Below are 18,047 nucleotides of genomic sequence, written 5' to 3'. Positions count from 1 at the left end.
GATATCTTCGAAAATATATGTTTCATGGAAATATTTGCTGAAATAAAATTACACGGTACGAAGGGGGCCATCACTTTGGATATTTGAAAGTGACCTCCATTTTTTAGATAGAGGATCTTGATAAATCTACATGAATCTCCTGCCTACCGTTTAAAAAATATTATCAGCATCAATGATAGATATTTCTAGTGTTTATTTAACAATAAAAATAACGGTACTACAAATAATAGTAATGGTGGACAGGAACAGTCCTTTTACCGCGGAGGATCGATGAGGCAAGCCTACCAATTACACGATCCTCGTGGCCTTTTCCATTCGACAATACTTCATCCCCTTTTACTTTTGGAATACGAATGGACCGGTTTCACGCGGGAAGGTAAGCGGATTGAGATGGAATTGAAGTTGGCCCCGCTGAATGCTTTGAAGGTCCTGCAGAGGGCGCCGTGCCTACGAATTATATTACATCACGTTACCACACTCACGGACCTCTCAACCCTTTAATTGCTACCACTGAATTCATCGTTAATAGGTATGTATGCGACGCCTCTTCAAAGTAAACCAACCGATCATCGCTGTTCAAACGATTTCGGGCCGCGTCGATTAATCATCGACGATTCAAACGGAAGAAGAGTCGCTGGAAACGAATCGCAACCAGATTTTCCCGTGGAAAAACGTGTTTTCTTAATGAGAAGCGCGACCCACGCTTTTATCTCTCCCTTTCCCCATGGTGGGAACTTGGAAAGCATTTTTGCATTCCGCGCGATTCGATTCTTTAATAACAGATTCGATTCTTGAATAAAAGTAACTCTTCGGAGAACAGAGAATATCTCTCGTTTGCATTTTGATACAACCGCGGGTGTAACGGAGAGCCTCGTCTTTTTCCTTAATGCCGCACGAAACGAATTAATACAGGTCTCGGTATTTCCAAGTTGCCGGAGAGTTTTAATAGGATTTTGATGGGAATTTCGATAATGTAACTGCACCACGCCACGCTCATTTCGGGATATTTTCCTTTGATTATTCCGAAATCTCCATAATAACAACGAGATTTAATAATGCTCCCGCGATCACCTGGATAAGTACGGAGCGTCGTATCGCGGCTGACGAAGTACACGTATGCTACTTGATGACATTGCAAAATTCCAACGAAAGCATGTGTGAGGACGAATCGACTTTGTCAAAATTATTTTGTCGCCGCTATTGATGTCGCGATAACCAGAATGTTCATGATTGCTTAATATTGCATGAGTAAATTGCATAATAACAACATAAATATATTTCAAGTCCCTTTATACAAAACATTCTCCAGTAAACATTCATTATGACGTCCTGAATCAACTCAGATTTATACAAAGACGCTTTTCGACGCACAACGAGAAAATGTTCCAATGGAGAAACAAACGTAATCTTATCATGGAAACTGTCCTTCGTTGATTTCTCGGGAGCGTCCAATTACGGAAATTACGCGTGCACAGACTTTGCGCAGCGTTGTCCTAAAAAATGCACGAAATGCCGTAGAAGGGAAGAAACAAGAGCAAGGCACGATCCGTGGAACCTTGAATCCTTTGAAACGCGTTCGGTCGAACACGTAAGCGCATTTAAGCTATTGGACTTTCTGTCTCCTCCTTCCCCTCTTGGCCTCCAGGCCCTTTCAACATTTCTGACCAACCTTTCGATGGACACCAGCGACGCCGAGAAGGGCTGAACCTGGACGTAATTAATTGCGATTTCACTCTTTCCTGCACTTAATGCCGTCGTCGGTCTGCGGTTGTCCTCTCCCTACTTGCGTCCGGTTAAATCGCAATTACTCAGAGATGCGGTACTGGCTGGTTGGAAAAGGCGTGTTGGAGAAGGGGAAAAGGACAAGAGCGATGCGGTAAGAGTAGGTTATTTGTCCATTTCAGGACCCTCGTACCGAGAATCTCTTCGCAGCTCGTAGAAACTGATATACCTTCCACATTCGCTTCGCCTGGTCGTTGATTCGTTTATACGTTGACACCACGAGGAATGATTCTCGAGAGTATTCGAATTGGATGGCGATGAACCCTGCGGATGTGCAGTTGGACCACTTTGGACCCGAGTTTGAGGTGGGTTCAGTAGTGGACAGACCAGTAATCGCGTGAAAAGGTAGTACAGGATGAAATTGAGTTGTTTTGAAATACTTGACTGAAATTTGAACAAGAGTATCAGTAAAAGACTTCGATAACCCAAAAACGCACCGAAGTTGTTCGACGTAACTTATTCAGTCTACAAGGTACACTAGTTTTGCACCAAAGGAAGGCTAAGAAAACAAATTACCTCATATACTTTGGTAGGTACGGTTACATCTTCGGTACGGCGAATTAATCACTCAACTACCACCTTGCGCCTTCGCGACTTGCCGCGCTGAGGAAGGAATTTTACTCATTAGGTGGCCATGTAATTAAAAAGACTGCGCGTCCGGCCAAAACAGATAACGAAGAAGAAGTAGGGAGCAGAAGTTCAACAACCCTTTCTCTCTTTAATTCTGCCATCCGTTCCGTTTGGTGCACTATGTCGCGTTGATCTACCCCAGCCTCCATTCACTGTTCGATTTGCATTCCCCGTCGTGAAGCGGAGAGAAGTGAACGAGCGCCGAATAAAAGGATAAAGAAGCTGGAACTCGGGGAGAAACGGATCTTCTTGTAATTGCAAAAGATTCACTGGTCCAGAAGACCAGTTTTTCGGCGTGAAACTTTAGTCCAAATACATGGAAAATTTCAGTACGAATGTAAAAAATTGTTTTAAGAAACTTTGATTTGCAACAATTGAAAATTAATGTACGAAGTGACAAAGTGGAAAGGTTTTCTATTAGGGAATGTTTATAATAGCATTTACAATTAATGTTGTGGTTTGAACAATTGTTGAGAATTATGAAATTGTTACATTTTTGAGGAGCTAGTGACATCTAACTATTTTTAGTAAGAAAATGCGGTAATATCGCATTTTCTTACAGCAGATCTATTCCCTGCGCTATCTGCTTCGAAATCAGCAAATTCTTCAGCCGGTTGGGGCGTTGAATGGTGTCATTTACACCCTGTTGAGGACTCGAGGTGGTGATTCATTCGACTGAGGGTAACATCCCTCACGTAACCGGAAATATTGGTCACTGTTAACTGGAGTACATTTGGCGAGAGCTGCAGTTTCACCCCCGATAGGCGGCAGCATCTCTGACATTAACCATGGAAGCTTCGAGCTTGCAGCTCGTGGCGCCACCCGACAGGAAAGCTTGGAAACCGTTATCAGTCGCTGCTTATCAGTCTCGAAATTCTACATTCCTTTGAGACAAATTCATTCTAATTGTTAATCGTGAACACACTCGATACATAAATACCTTTCGAGCTTTATTTTTAAAAAGCTTAAAAAATTTGGAAAATTTACTTAAAAATTTATAAAACTTTTGAAATTCTTATTGTCAGGAAATTTTTAATTTTTTCTAATGGCGAGTATGAAGTATAAGAAATTTTCTATTCTCTAAAATTAACAATTAATTACAAGTGTCTGTTACTGATTTTTCCCTCGACCTGTACCACTTACTTACCCAGAGTTTACACTCAAAAGATACTAAAAGACAATGGAAGAACCAAGCGTGAAGCAAGGGTGAGTACGCTAGAAAAAAGAATTCGTCAGCAACATAGCGAAGCTTTTCGGTTTCAGCGTTATCAGGGTGAAAGTTCGAAGGTCAACGTCTTTGTCGACGAACGATGACGTCGGATAGGATATCCAGCGACGGTTCAAGGTCACCACGGACATCCCACCGAGCACCCTTCCTATTACCCGTTGTCGTCCACAGAGGGCAGCACGCGGCGTTCAACCCCTGTCGATCGATGGGGCAGATTACGTTTCATCGGTCCTCGTCGCGATAGTGGAGTTCCGAATCATTTCAAACGTTTTACAACCCGTCGCGCTACCCTTATACGAAATCCGTCAACGTAACTGTGTAAACATTACGAGCGCCTCCGTACGAAAATAGCGAATAATGCGAGCCCAGGAGCGTAGTTCCTAATCCTAGATAGACGATCCGTATAATACTTGTTGTACGCGTTGTCCCTGTGTACACAGTCAGACAACTTTGCGGATAAACACGAGCTGGTAAACTTGGAATATTACACGGCTGTCTGTAACTGTAACGAACTGCTCGGGACCGCGGATGTTCGAGCTATAGCGACGCATTATTTGCATGCGCGGCGTCTCAATTACGGGGACGTTTTATTCGCGATTGCTAGGGCTGAATGAAACGGTTCATGGAGGGGGGGGGGGGAAATCGAGATGAGAAAAAATTGATTTGTTGAAATTGTTTGGCATGGGTTGAAGTAAAGTAGAGCTAGAGAGTTATGAAAATTGAATAAATTCTTCTATGCTCTGCTTGGTGCAGCTGATATACAGAAATTGATCTGTAAAGAAATAATTCCCAAAAAGCTTAATAGAAACTATTAAAAAAGTAATGAAAACTGTAACGTGTCTCTGACGTTATGTACTATAACGTTCGACTGAATTTAATGAACAAAAATGACAGTCCACTGCAATTACAACGCTTTCTCGAAATATGAAAATTTATTACAATACCACGCATTACGAAACCGAGAGATTTTAATGAACAATCCAATCGACCTCGTTTCTGCGTCGAAAAATTCATTAAGAATACGCCTCCTTCATTTCCTAAAAGCAGAAACGGCAGCGACTCCGCAACTGTGTGCAACAAAGGACCAGACCTCTTTCGGCGACCCGTTTATTATTTCGAGTTTATTGCTGACTCAGTCTTACGCGAATTTCATCGTTTATAAACATACTTCTGCGTGTGAGTCGACTGCGTTTCAACGTGTAACAAATGTGGAGTATTTTAAATAATTTATTTCACTGTTTTAGGGGAAATTTCTTACTATTTTTTACTTTATAACGAGGAACTTTGAATAAAAAAGATTTTATAGCAACTCCGACATTCTACAACCCACCATCGCCAATCTAATATAGTATTCGTACATTGTTCCCCGGCCACACTCGCCCGCGATCATTTCTATCAAACAGTCAACACGTTAAACGTACTCATATTCGCGTGTCGATAGAACCCGAACCTCCTATTGGTTGGCGTTACTCATCATATGGGACAGCCATTAAATTCACTCGTAAAACATCGATCACGCGGACTCGACAACATCGTTCAGAGTCGGGCGCTTCCTTTCCGTTTTCTCGGATTTTCCCTCACCCAAACCACCCCTCGCAACTCCTCTTTTCCCTCGTTAATGCTCTTTCCCGTTCTACTCGCGGTAACGACAGACATGCCGACGCCTAAGGGCCGTTCACGTTTACGAGCGCGAGAGGAGACTGAGATATCGACGGGGAAAATGAGTCGGAAAAGTGCGACGGGAGCACCCCTGGCGATCGTCATTGCTTGACCCTTCTCTTGCTATTTTTCTACCCCACCCCCGACCTCTACCCACCCTCTTTTCGATCACACTAACACACGCTCGTGAGCGTACACACGGGGGAAGAATGGTTGTCGGTAGGACCGCGATGACACCATCTTCTCGTGCCAGTGGGAGCAGCCACGAACCTCGATAAGTGCTCGATTCCATTCTCATCCTCTCGGGGACAGTAACACGGATTACATTCACTATGGTCCGATAATTTCCGTTGAAAAGCGAACGGTCGGCCCGTGGTCGGCGGTCGTTGGCGCGAGCTATTTCTATGCCATCACGGAGCGGAGCTACTCCACGCCGCTTCAACGCGATTTCCTGGGAAATGAACCATAGAAACGTTCCTGTAATCACGTGACTGAAATCGTAATCTGCTCGAGGTTGTAACGCAATTTCCCGAAGAGCACTCACCCACCGGCTAACGGCGCCCAGATCGAATGCGATCCGTGAAAAGAAGTGCGCGTTTGTGAGTTTTCAGATGAGATAATAGTGGCGATTTTGATAAGGGTGCAGGTTACGTAGCTACATGTTGTGACAATATGTTGAAAATACGCAGACCGTATCCATATTTATGTGGCTTTCTATTTTATTGTTCCGGCGTTATACGGAATGACGAAGTTTAAAAATTATCTGAACTTATGCAATTAAAAGATATATTCTAGAATTTTAAACTTGGTATTTGTATCATACAAATATATTTAAATATCTATATACTCACAACAAGCTTTTACATTGTATATTTGAATTGATTAAGTATCAGAAAATTCTTAGATTTCAACGTATCAACATATCACTTTTATTATTATTAATATATGAATAAGCACGAATATTATACCATCAGTCCACATAAACTGATTCAAAAGTACACCAGAAATCTATCTACAGATTGACTATTAAAAGTAAACTTATATACTCCACGCTCTCGAAAGCATTTATTTCACTTCGTCCTACTCGAATTCGCCCACTCAATTTCCCACGCGACATCGGCAAGCAGCGCGCGCGCCTCTGGGAAGGAACATCGCGACGCTCGATCGTCCATAAAGATTTTCCCTGGTTGGTAAATAGCCGGGAAATTAAAGGCGTCGGTCGATGATGCACCGAAATAGATATCGCGATAAGCCGGAAATGTTCCTCGCAGTCGGATTACGAGAAATTGAATTTCCTTATAGCTGGGAAAGTCTCGGGGGAGCATACGTTAGCGTACCGTGGGGTCGTCCTCTCGGCGGTGCTTCGCGAAACACTGTTACACGCGTTCTCCAACACATCACCGGATATACCCTTGTCTGCTTACTCTCTTATTCGGCTCTCATCCCGTTTTTACCAGGATTCGCGACACCCCCGGGGTCGCAGCTGCACTCCATTCCGAAGAACAATCTCTGCATATTTGAAATCTATCCGTGACTCTGTGCACGCCCGCGCTCGGGAAAATCCGCACGAGAGGAGTGTGCACAACGGTACGCAAGAGAGAGTAAGAGAGGGAGAGGGAGAGGAAAACTGCAAGCATCGGCTGGGAACGCCGGTGGAAATCCCGCGTCGATGTATTATGGATATTTATAAGTTCTCGAGAACGCCCAGGAGACGCGGTGGCATCCGCTTCCCTTAAAGTGACGGGCGAGAGAAAGCCAGGGAAAATTGACTATTTCTACCGTTTTGACTGGTGAAATTTTCAAGAGGCCATCATTGATTTTACACACCCCCGTCGCGTCCCGCGCGCCGTCCTTATTCCACTCTCCGCGTCCCGCTCGCGCCCTTCTCGAGCCGTTCCCCCGCATCGATCACCGCCACTGTCCACGCAAAATAACGATTAGCTACGGGGAGCACGAGGTTCCATTGGACACGGTCCGGCTTATGCCGTCCGTATTCTTCGAATCGCGGGACCAGACGAGAAATCGATGTCGCCAACACTTTCTTCCTAACTTTCACACGTGTGTGTGCGTGAGAGGGTGAATTTGGTTCTTTGCGAGCGCGTAGGTGTGGGGACGCGTTATCAGAGTACGCGATACCTTCGGTCTCGTGGAAAGGGGTGCGAAGAGAATGATGTAATCAAGCTCGGAAATTCGAAGCTGGATTTTTGCCCTGATTTAGAGAGTAAATCCTGAAGTTGATTGAGATTTTACACTTTGGTGCGCTTATTTTTATGTCGAGTTTGGATAATATGGAGGATTTGGTCTTTTTTATGTTATCACTGAATTCAAATTTATGTTACAATTTCATAACTGAAGCTATAGTATACCAAGTTTTAAACCTGGACCTTGCTGCGTAAAGTATCGCGTTTTAAATCATTTTCTGTTGTAGCAATGATAGATTATAGTCTCTAAATTAGCAGTATTTTCATAGTACCTTGCGTTTGTAATCGTCTCGAATCTGAGACAATTTGATTCTTATAATTTGGATTCATTCAAATTGCTTTTAATCGTGCGTATTATGAATAAAAAGCGAATTCAGTCTACGAAGTAGTACGGGTTTGTAATGGGTCAGACGTACTATTCATAACAGACCTACGAGTAAACAAAAATAAATTAACGCTGTCTGCATTGTACTTGGTTATTCATAAATTTCGAAGTAACAAAAGCATGGTACCCTAAGGATTCCACTAAAAAAAAAACACGTCACATTTCACACACAAACAATTAAATATCGCTTACTACAGACGTATATTTATCACAAATTCCGAATTAACCAAGGGTTCGGCAATTCATCAACGTCCAGAATTAATTTCATCGCCCACCGAGCGGATGATTCATAGATACGCTATTCAATGAGTTTCGCGTTTAGTGATTTGGCAAACGCGCGAGTGAACGCACTCGCGCCATGGACGTCGACGGAGGGGGTAGGCCGTGCAACGAGGAACGAAGACCGAGGAGAGTGGCCGAGTTAAAAATTTAAATTCGTGAGTTACGTTACCGCGTATATAGGTGTCACATTATCGATAAAGACATCGGGTCCCAGGTGCGTTCTACGTGTTTACGAGTCTCCGAACGGTGTAACTTCGGGACCTGTGCTGCCTACCGGCAACTTCTAAGGTTATGTTTTGCCGGCTACGGCGAATGCACCAGGTGTGCGATGCCCTTTTGGCGAGCATCAAGCTGATATATCTGTTAGAGCGTTACGGAGGCTCGAGTTATTGGACGACGCAATTTTTTCCAGGTTGGACGAACAATCGTGACACCTCGTCAAAGAGGTATAAGAAGGTATCTATTGGGATTGGTCTGTAGGAGAAAGATGAAAATGAAAGAAGGGGGATAATTACAACTCGAGTTCAAAAAGATAATCATGGCTATCGATATTAATTTTCAAAAGTCGACATTTCTCTCCAGCTTATAAAAAATGTTTATTATTTATTTACTTGAAAACATGAAACCTATCATCTAAATTAGAGAAATTCCTTCTATCGACATGAAGGGTACTTACTAGACTGACTGTAAAACATACACTACTCTACTATAAAACGAACACTTTTAAACAAATAAAAAAATCATGACCATCCAAAACTTGGAAATATCCTCCAGAATATGTTTAAATACCGCAAATGGAAGATACAGCGTTGTTACTAAAAGATTGCTACCCCAAACAATGCTATAACTTCAAAAGCGTGGAATGACCCGATTACTGTTCGACGTTTCCTGACTCATCGAAGGCGATCGAGTGACGGTTGTTTGCCTCCAACGATCTGGCAAAGGTATCTCCAACATCGGTGATCGAATCATGTAAGTCGAACTATTCTTTCTGTTTCCACTGGTGTTCGAGTTCCCCTCGCTAACTACCCTAGCAGAGTACCTAGAAGGGATCTTGGAAGATAGGGAGCTGGACCGTAGCAAGGGGATAAGGTAGATAGTGTCCTCGTGGGGATTGGAACAGCAGGGCCACCACTTGGCACGTGCGTGGGAGCAGTCGGTTTAATTCTTTATAAGCGAGACGCCGTTATCGAGTTAGATGTACCCCGAGAAAGGAAAAGGCGCGATAGAGAGAAAACAGATAAGCTTCAACCAGGGGCAACTATACATCTATTTAGCGGCACGACTGAGATTGGTAAGCCTCGTAAATATATTTTTTTATATCTTTCGTTTTTTACGAGCATCCAGAGCAAGGCTTCTACGTTAATATCGAAGAAAACGACCGTGGCATGGTCGTTAACCGGAGTTACTGGTCTTGGACGCAACGTCTCGCGAATAAAATCTGTGGAATTGCGGTTAATGGAACAGGTTCAATTATGCGAGATGACTGTTCGAAATTGGGACAAATTGTAAATTATTTCAAACCGTGGGTTTGAAAAATTGGTACAAGGAGACGTTGAAGTCGTAACGGGGAACTATTCTTCGATGATATCATTTTAGGCGTTGGAGCAAGGGTGTAGGATGCTCTTGAATTTATTTTACTAAGTTCTGTATTTTATTGTGCAATACTCTTATTCATTCTATGTACGAAGATATCAAGGTACCTATGACAATTGAAAACAATATGACAATTGAAATAGAATAACATTGAATTGGAAATTCAAATAAATTTTGGTAATAAACTTTACAAAATAACAAAGACATGCAAGATGCAACATAAATGGATTATCCTGCATGCATAATTTCGTTTGTATTTCTTGCTAAAGGGATTCGCAATATCGAATAAGGTTGAATTGAAAACCATAAATGAATTTCCGTTCTACAAGGGGATCTGATGACCATGGATTGGTTGTTCACTCAGCTTCTCGCTTTATATCTGTCAGCTCGGCTCCTGAATAACGATCTCGCCCAATTTCAGTGCCTTGGTCCGCGAAATGGCGCAACCGCGAATAGATAATGCCGGGGGGTGGGAATATGCAAATGGCTCGTTGTATCATTCAGCCGTAATGCCATACACGTAGATAAAGTTACGCTGAGCGTGACGTCAATTATACACGAATCTGGCCTGATTCTATCCGGGCGTGATTTTTTGCGTCACGTCGAGCTGCGGGTGATAGCACTTTTTAATGTCTGTGCATTGTGCAGCGGTACTCGCCGATGTAGTACTTCTTTTTCGTTTTCGAATCATACCGGGCAATATTCGAGGCCATAGCAAGAACAGTGAAACGATAATTGTCACATTCACAATATTTCCATTGTCTTTAGTATTGAGATTTTTAAGTTTGAAACTAATCGCAAGTTTTAATTTACGTGACTGTAAATGGAAGTATTGATATTTTTATTTAAAATGAAGTTTCATCAAAATTTAGCAGGCTTTCACATTTTGTTCCGTCATCTTGGAATCAAATTTGTATATATCGAGTTCAGATTCGTAATGCGAAAGAGGATTATCGTTCCCAAAGGAAACCTGTTCCCAGGTTGTAAACATCTTACCAACTCGAATCGTAATATACATATCTACAATCATCCAGAAATTAACCACGCATTAAACAGACCCGTGCAAGTATTCTCGCACTGGCCCGTCCGGAGCGGCCCGAAGAACAGAATCGCGGTAACAACAGCGGCAGCCAAGGGACGAATGATTTATTCGAAGTCGCGTTACGCAACAACCGCCTTGGATTAACCGAATTACTGGATCCTGGAGGCGAACAGAGCGGTTGCAGGTCTCCGAAGCCAGGGAAGCTGGCATCGTCGACAACGTTGGCGAGGATCCGGTACAAGGTAGGTTTGTCATTGTGCCCCCAGTGTTTAATTAGAGGGAATATCGACCGGAATGGAAAGGGTCGGAGGGCACCACCCTTGCCCCCACCAGCCCGACGCGGGGGCGAGAGTGGTTCGAGAATAGAGAGGAAGAGGTTAGAGACTGGTGGGCACGTCTCTAGATAGGCCCCTCACCTGCAATTACCCAATCGCGTCACGGTAATGGATTACCGATTGGAGAGAAGCGGAGGATCTGGTTCCCCGTTCGATTCGGTCGTCGGGCAGAGCGGAGTGGATCGGAGCGGAGCGAAGCGAAGCAGTCAGGGGTGTAGCGGAGGCAACCACCGTCTCGCCACCCACCCGTGCTCCAGGGGCAATTTACCTCGCCAATCTATGCCACGTAATTGGGAATTTTATAATATTTTTGGAAGCGAGCCAGTCTCGCTCGGCAAGAGCCTAGGCGCGGGAGGAAAGAAGAAGCGAGATCGAACGCGCCGCGGCCGGGAGGCAAGAAGAAGGACGGGGCGAGGGTTATACCCGAGAAACGGAGGGCCGAGCAGCCTCTAGGGAAGATAGATATCCTCTTTCTGAGGGCGCACCGCGCCGGATGAAAAATGCACACGGCTAAAATTCACCGCCGCAAAAAGGGTGCGAGCGATTTGGAAGCATACCAAATTGTAATCGTCGGAAATCGACGATTAATTTATCACGGAAGTACTCCCACCCCCCGTGCGCTCCGCCCCCCCGACATTCTCGTTTCCCCTTCAATGTCCACTCTGACTCCTTCCATCCAGCTCGCTCCTGACTGGCCGCTTTCAACGTTCCATCCCGAGTGCGCGGATTGTGCGATGTTGAATACCGGGAAACGATTTTGCCTCGTGCTCGTGGACGATAGGCTGAGACGCGGCCACGCGCGTGCATTATCGGACGACTTTAGTAAGATCCCTCTGGGAGCTCAAACTAACGCCTGCAGCGAGGGCTTCTTCGGAGGATTTAAACTTAAGTGTAAAAAGCACTTATTAACGCCATTAAACGACAAAATTTGTTTAGAGATTGAATAACACATACTTTATTTCGGAGAGCATTTTGATCGCATTTCTCGACTTTGTTCTATGGATTTAATCGATCTATGCAACGAAGGGCTCATATAATCCCTTAAAGATTCGAATGCAAACCATATGAGTTCCACTATATGAACAGAAAAGAACACGTAGCATATAGTCCCGTGTTACTCCCCAGTTACTTGACTCTCCCCTTATTATCAAGGGAAGATTGGTGGGATGCCCATACAAAAAAATCGCGCCATTCTGATCCCCGAGGCTATAAGTCGTCGGTAAACTATCTTCGAGGCGGCGTATCGCGGGAACACGGGGAAACAAAAGTGCTTTCTGAACGCGGCACTCGCTAAAAGCATCTATAGACTCTGAGAGTACGATAATAACGTTCGGTTACTGGGTTGGCACAGCTGGTAGGAGTGCCGTATTATCGTTTTGCTAGGGCTGCCGGCAGCAACGGTGCGCCGCACGTGAAACAGGCTCGGCTCGGGCCACTTTATATTCAAAGCGCAGGCGGACGTCTCTGAAAATGCAATCGCAAAATACAATACCGTGCATTACCTATACCCTGGTGCGCCCCAGAAAGAGATATCGTAAAAGATGATGTTATACATTATGCGGCGCGAGGCTTCCAATTCCCTCTCCGCCCTGTCCCTCCTACGACTCGCGTCCCTTTACTCCCGCCTCCCCCTCGCCGCCTGCTGCAACGTCCGTACCGCCATCGGCCGATACGTTAATAAAATTCGAGAGTTGAAAGGGGCGCGCTATGGATATACGTATTCCACCCACGATATTGGAGTATCCCCAAGGAAAATCCTATTCCACTTTTTCCTCTCCTCGGTCCCGCCCTCGGGATACAGGCGAAGATATGTGAAAAATCGTTTCCGAAGTCTTCGGGCTTTTATAATTTATCGGCCGCGCCGTTTGTTCGCGTTGGGACCGGAAACAAAATTCCTCGACCGTTTCCCTCGAACCTGGAGTCGCGCGAGGATAGTATCCTCGGTCCGCGTTCGAGCTTAGTGTACTCGGATGGGTTAGAAGGTCGAACCTTGCGAGCAACGGTAGGCGTTTTTGTAAAAAATGATGTTTTCATAAAGACTGTGCAATTAAGAAACAAAACTGGAAGCTTAGATGTTAGTCGATTTTTTTATCATTCTTAATATAAGTAAAACTTGTTCATTACAAGTATTATTATCGTTTCACCAGCCCTACGCGAAAGCAATATAGTGACTTATTTCAGTGCTAGGGCTGGTTTGAAAATTTCGATCACGGAACTGCAGAGTCGAAGATGAACCCCGTGGTGGGAAACCTGTGGAGTTCGATGATGGTATTCTACAAACTATACTGTCAAGTGAATGCAGCAAAAATTTGGCACAGAAACCCAACTTGTTCTAGAGTTTATTAATAATGAAATATTTATTTGAAAATAGCAAACCTATCATTCAATTTTGACAGATTCCTTTAATAGACATGGAAGTTACGAATATTTATGAGATTGACTGTATCTGCCAGTGGCGAATGTTCTTTCTCCACTATCGCTAAATTCTTGCATTCCACAAACTTGAATCGCCTACAATCGTTTCACTTGTTGATTCTCATGCAAATCAGAAAATAATTCTTACGCTGCACCCACACATGCAACATCTTTACCTGTGAATATGGAAAGAGCTACCTAGAAAGAGATAACTTACATAACTTTCTATCGTATCCTATTTCTGACCAGATGTCAATGGTTTCTCCATCAAAACGTTACAACTCGTTCACGGTCCGGCAGCGCGGAAAATGAAGTTTTCGTCGTTTACGAGAGTTCTTGCGAACAACACTGATAAAGACAAGAACTTAAGTGATTAAGCTGTACGAAAGGAAAGCCTCGGCGGTTCGGTGGTTTGCATTAACGGTCTTGACTCTAGGAAAGTAGGACGTATTTCACGGGGAATTGCTGTCCACATCGACCATCGAGTAAGAAATAGAGCCGCGGCAATGGGCATGCATTCCCATGCTCTCGGTTCAATTACACGCCAGTCAGGCTGTTAACATTTCCACGCGTTTCATTAAATCACCTTCACCGCTCCGTGAAATATATTTCTCATCGTCGCATTTTCATCGCCGCTATAAATCGTATTTTTTCGACCGAAACGGCCGCGCATAAATTCCGCGAATACTTTAAATCTTTCATGCGTGTACAAGCAACCAGAAACGCGTATGAATAAAATATACACGCATCGAAAGTTTGCTATTTCTTGCGTTGTATCGGGGTCTATTTAAATATTGAAGCCACGAGCGTTCGCTCACAAAATCGGTTGCGGGATTCGAAAACGAGCAAACCGGAAGGAACAGGACAAAGAAAAACCGCGATGAAAATGGCGAGAGAGGAGGCGGTAAAACGATATGTTTTCGAATGGTTCGCTAGACGATTGCAGGGGAAAAAAATATGTAAAGGCGTTAACGTGAACAGATGGAATTTCAAAGGGTCTGAGTTAACCCTTTCAAACATGGCGTTCACAATTGAGGACACGACATTTAAAAATTACCGACACTATCGTTTAGGGCGAATGCTCTTAGTGCACATGCATACATTCCGCGTAGCTTCGTAAAATCATTGGTAAAAATTTCCTCGCGTATCGTTACGCCCCCAGTGGGATTTCAGCGAAAGAGTTCTGTTGGTTGACGTGGTCGGACGGGGCGATACCCAGTTCCCCGTTAACCCGAGTTCTCTTCAGTCCTGTAAGAGGCAGGGCTCAAAGGGAGGAATAAGGCCGAGGTGCACGAAAGGGAGCGTTTCACAACCGTTCGTTATCAGGATGTGAGAATTGCACGGGTGGGCATGGATAAGCCGGTTGCACAATGACGTTGAATGTAGATCGTCGATGGTTGGGGTGGGGCAACGGGCAAGGAAGACTACGGGGAGAGGCGAGGTCTGACGTCGAGAGAAGTGGAAGAAGGAAGAGAGGCTCGACCGTGGAAACGACGGTAGGAAGGGCCAACGGCGAAGTGCAGTTAGGGGGCGATCAGGATACAGAGAGGTCTGCGGTACCCGCGGCTACTCTTCTCTGTCTGGGCTTCATCCGGGAAGCTTTGCATGGAAATGCCGCCGCTGAATAACCCACCGCCGCTAACTTCAGCACAATGGCCGTCACATTATGTTGCGTCAGAAAGCACCAACGCCGGGGAACCGAGGCTCGGCAACGGTCTCCCTACATCCCTGCATCTCTTTCCCCGTCACTTTCCCACATTCTATCTCTATAATTCCATGCCCTCCCTTCATCTCGCGTCGTTTCTTCTTCTTTCACGGCCCCGGGATCCCTATCTATCCGCAGGTACCGCGATCCTCCGCGCGTCTCTACCGAACACGTGTGAAAAGGAGCCATTCAGGGGTGGCTCAGACCAGTTGGAATACGTTGCGCTATCGTGATCTATTGTAAGCTGGTAATACGCCGGGATGATGGAACAGTGAAGAATTCATGCCACGGTCTTCCGCACAGCGTAAACTCGTGTTTTGCTTTTGAACGTGTACGTGGCAGGGGTTGCTTGGCATAGTTCGGAGTGTATAAAGTGGGTGATCTTGGAAAACAGGGGATGTTAAAGGCATACACGTTTCGACCTGGAGGTTTAGGTCTTACTTGAAAAACGGGATCGGGAAGGGTATACTTGAGCGAGAAGATCTTTGAGAATGTTACTAGAAAAAAGAAATTATATTGATGTAAAGTTAGGTGAAAGTTACTTAAAATATATCGACGTGTTACGGAGCAGTTTGCCAAAGAATGGAGTTAAACTAGACACAAGTCATTTCCAGTCGGACATCAACACGTAGAAAATTTGTAGATTACATTTTCGAACGTTCATTAGGTGTAATACTTCTAAACTTCGTTTCACATTGAATCGATTCCATTTTTGTATACCCCTATCGTTGATCTCATCAATTTTTACACTCGTTGATGCGCAAATCAGAGTTGACGTCACGATTACCCTATATCGAGGCTTATAAAACAGCTGGAGCCTTGCCAAGGTATACAGAAACGAATATTTCCGAGATCAGGTGTACTCAGATACCTATGTCAACGGTATCTTTACCTTGAGGTGTTCTTATACCTTTTACCGGGGGAATCGCCATACATTTCCGTTCTGTGTTTCTATGGCAATATTCTTGACGCCAGGGAAAACGAATTAGTACCAATTCAGCGAGAGACCCTCCGGGTGTGTCACGTAGTACCAAAAGGGAGGGAATCGTCTAGGAATAACAGCAATTACTCACAGAGAACGTGCGACTTGATACAAGAGCCATTCCTCTGGCAACTCCTCCTCCGATAGTTCGTCTTAACCGCCGCGGGCGCATGGGGCTCGGAGAGTTAATTGCAGAGCTTTGTCTGAGTCGCGGTGATACATGCAAGTGTACCTTCTCTTACCGTGAAGGATGTCGTCGAGGGTCGATAACGTCGTCTCGAGATGAAACTGTCGCGCCTGCTGACGTACATTTAAATGGGTCAACTTGATACGACGCGGTTTAGTATTTCATTCAGAAATTCTTACCGAGCCTTCCAAACTTTACTTTTTCCAAACCCAAGTTCGTCGTTCTATGAGGTTGAAGTGAGATTGAACGATTCTGTTTAAAATTTGAAATCGGTGATTACTATATTTTGAAATTACAATTACATGATTCATACGTTCTGTATCTTTCTTTTTTGAAGGTAAGATTGTATATTTCAAACATGTAATAATATGCAATAACAAGCACTGAAATGAAACGAGCCTAACCCCACACTACCCTAAACAGTGACGCCTCAAGAATCATAGGGACGTTCGATCTGTCTGTCTGGACACTTACGTGACAAATTATGTTCATGTCTTTAGTGTTGCAAACCCTCAACCAAGGGTGTCCACATTTGGCACCACTTAGGAAGTTCCTCGAGGTAATGCCAGTCTCCTACAGGCACTTCATGGATCACAACCATCGCAACTTGGAAGACGTTTCCCATCCTAAAACTCTTTATATTTCCCTTTCAAATACCTTCCACTATGTTCTACAAATTCTAAATATTCGCGTTATACTACACTGCCCCGAGCACCAGAGTACCCAGGCACAGCCCTAACGCTGACCCATGCCACCGTAGACTGAAATCTACCGAAAAAGCTACCGCGGGGAACGTGTTACGTCAGCCAGTGACGTATGCAGAGCATTACACTCTCCGCAAAACAATGTCGAAAATAGTTTACAGGGGAACGCAACACGGGCCGCGTCTATCGTTCATAGTTACGAATCGAGAGGGTTGCCGAAACAAAAAGGGAAAGTCAACGATACGACATTGACGTTGACAAAGTAGCAATATCTAGGGGTGGCGTGTGCGCAGATTGATAGGGTAACCCAACGCCGAGAGGCATGGAGCGCTATAAATACAGCGCAGGGCTGAAACTTTGCATCCCGTTGCATGCAAGGCGATGCAAAAAGCTCCCAGCAAAGAATACGGTGTGGCCTCTCTCTTCCCTTTTCCCCCAACAGTGCACAGCGACGCAACTTGGAAAAGAAGAACACCGAGCAAAACGTACATGAACAGATCCGTCTTGCGCAACACGGGGGCGGGTTCATTCGTGACTTTCGCAAGTTAATCAGTACTCTTTTGCAAGAGTTACAGCTCTACCACTAGTTGGAGCCTGGATCTTAGCAGGCTGGTACAATGGGGCATAACTTTGCATGGGACACGTACACGTAACAACTAACAACTAAAGCACTCCGTGGAGTCAGCAGAACTCCACCCCCGTCCGTATTCCCTGTCTTTCTCTAACTCTCGACCACAATACGGAGACAGGACGTTGGCGAGATAAAGAGAGATGGGGGGGAGGGGGAAGGGGGTGGGGTGGGGGGGTGGGGGTAAAGGGAGAAGCAAATGCCAAGAGAGAAGAGAACTAAGGTCGAGGAGTCCTCTTTGAGCGTGCATATGTATCCATTATGCAAATTTCGCGCCCATTATTAT

The 18,047-nt window shown here is 44.7% G+C and overlaps 2 protein-coding genes across 2 annotated transcripts in view; both read right to left on the bottom strand.

Annotated features, from left to right (window-relative positions):
* LOC128891813 (CUGBP Elav-like family member 5) overlaps nt 1–18,047 on the bottom strand; it is a 406,325-nt gene that overhangs the window by 99,911 nt on the left and 288,367 nt on the right. The window lies entirely within an intron of this gene.
* LOC128887467 (CUGBP Elav-like family member 4) overlaps nt 1–18,047 on the bottom strand; it is a 559,913-nt gene that overhangs the window by 339,474 nt on the left and 202,392 nt on the right. The gene's annotated exons all lie outside the window — the stretch shown is intronic.

Source organism: Hylaeus anthracinus, unplaced genomic scaffold, assembly GCF_026225885.1.
Source record: "Hylaeus anthracinus isolate JK02 unplaced genomic scaffold, UHH_iyHylAnth1.0_haploid 0, whole genome shotgun sequence".
NCBI classification, from domain to species: Eukaryota; Metazoa; Arthropoda; class Insecta; order Hymenoptera; family Colletidae; genus Hylaeus; species Hylaeus anthracinus.
Note: the sequence above shows the minus strand (reverse complement) of the source record. Positions and strands in the feature narration are given on the sequence as shown.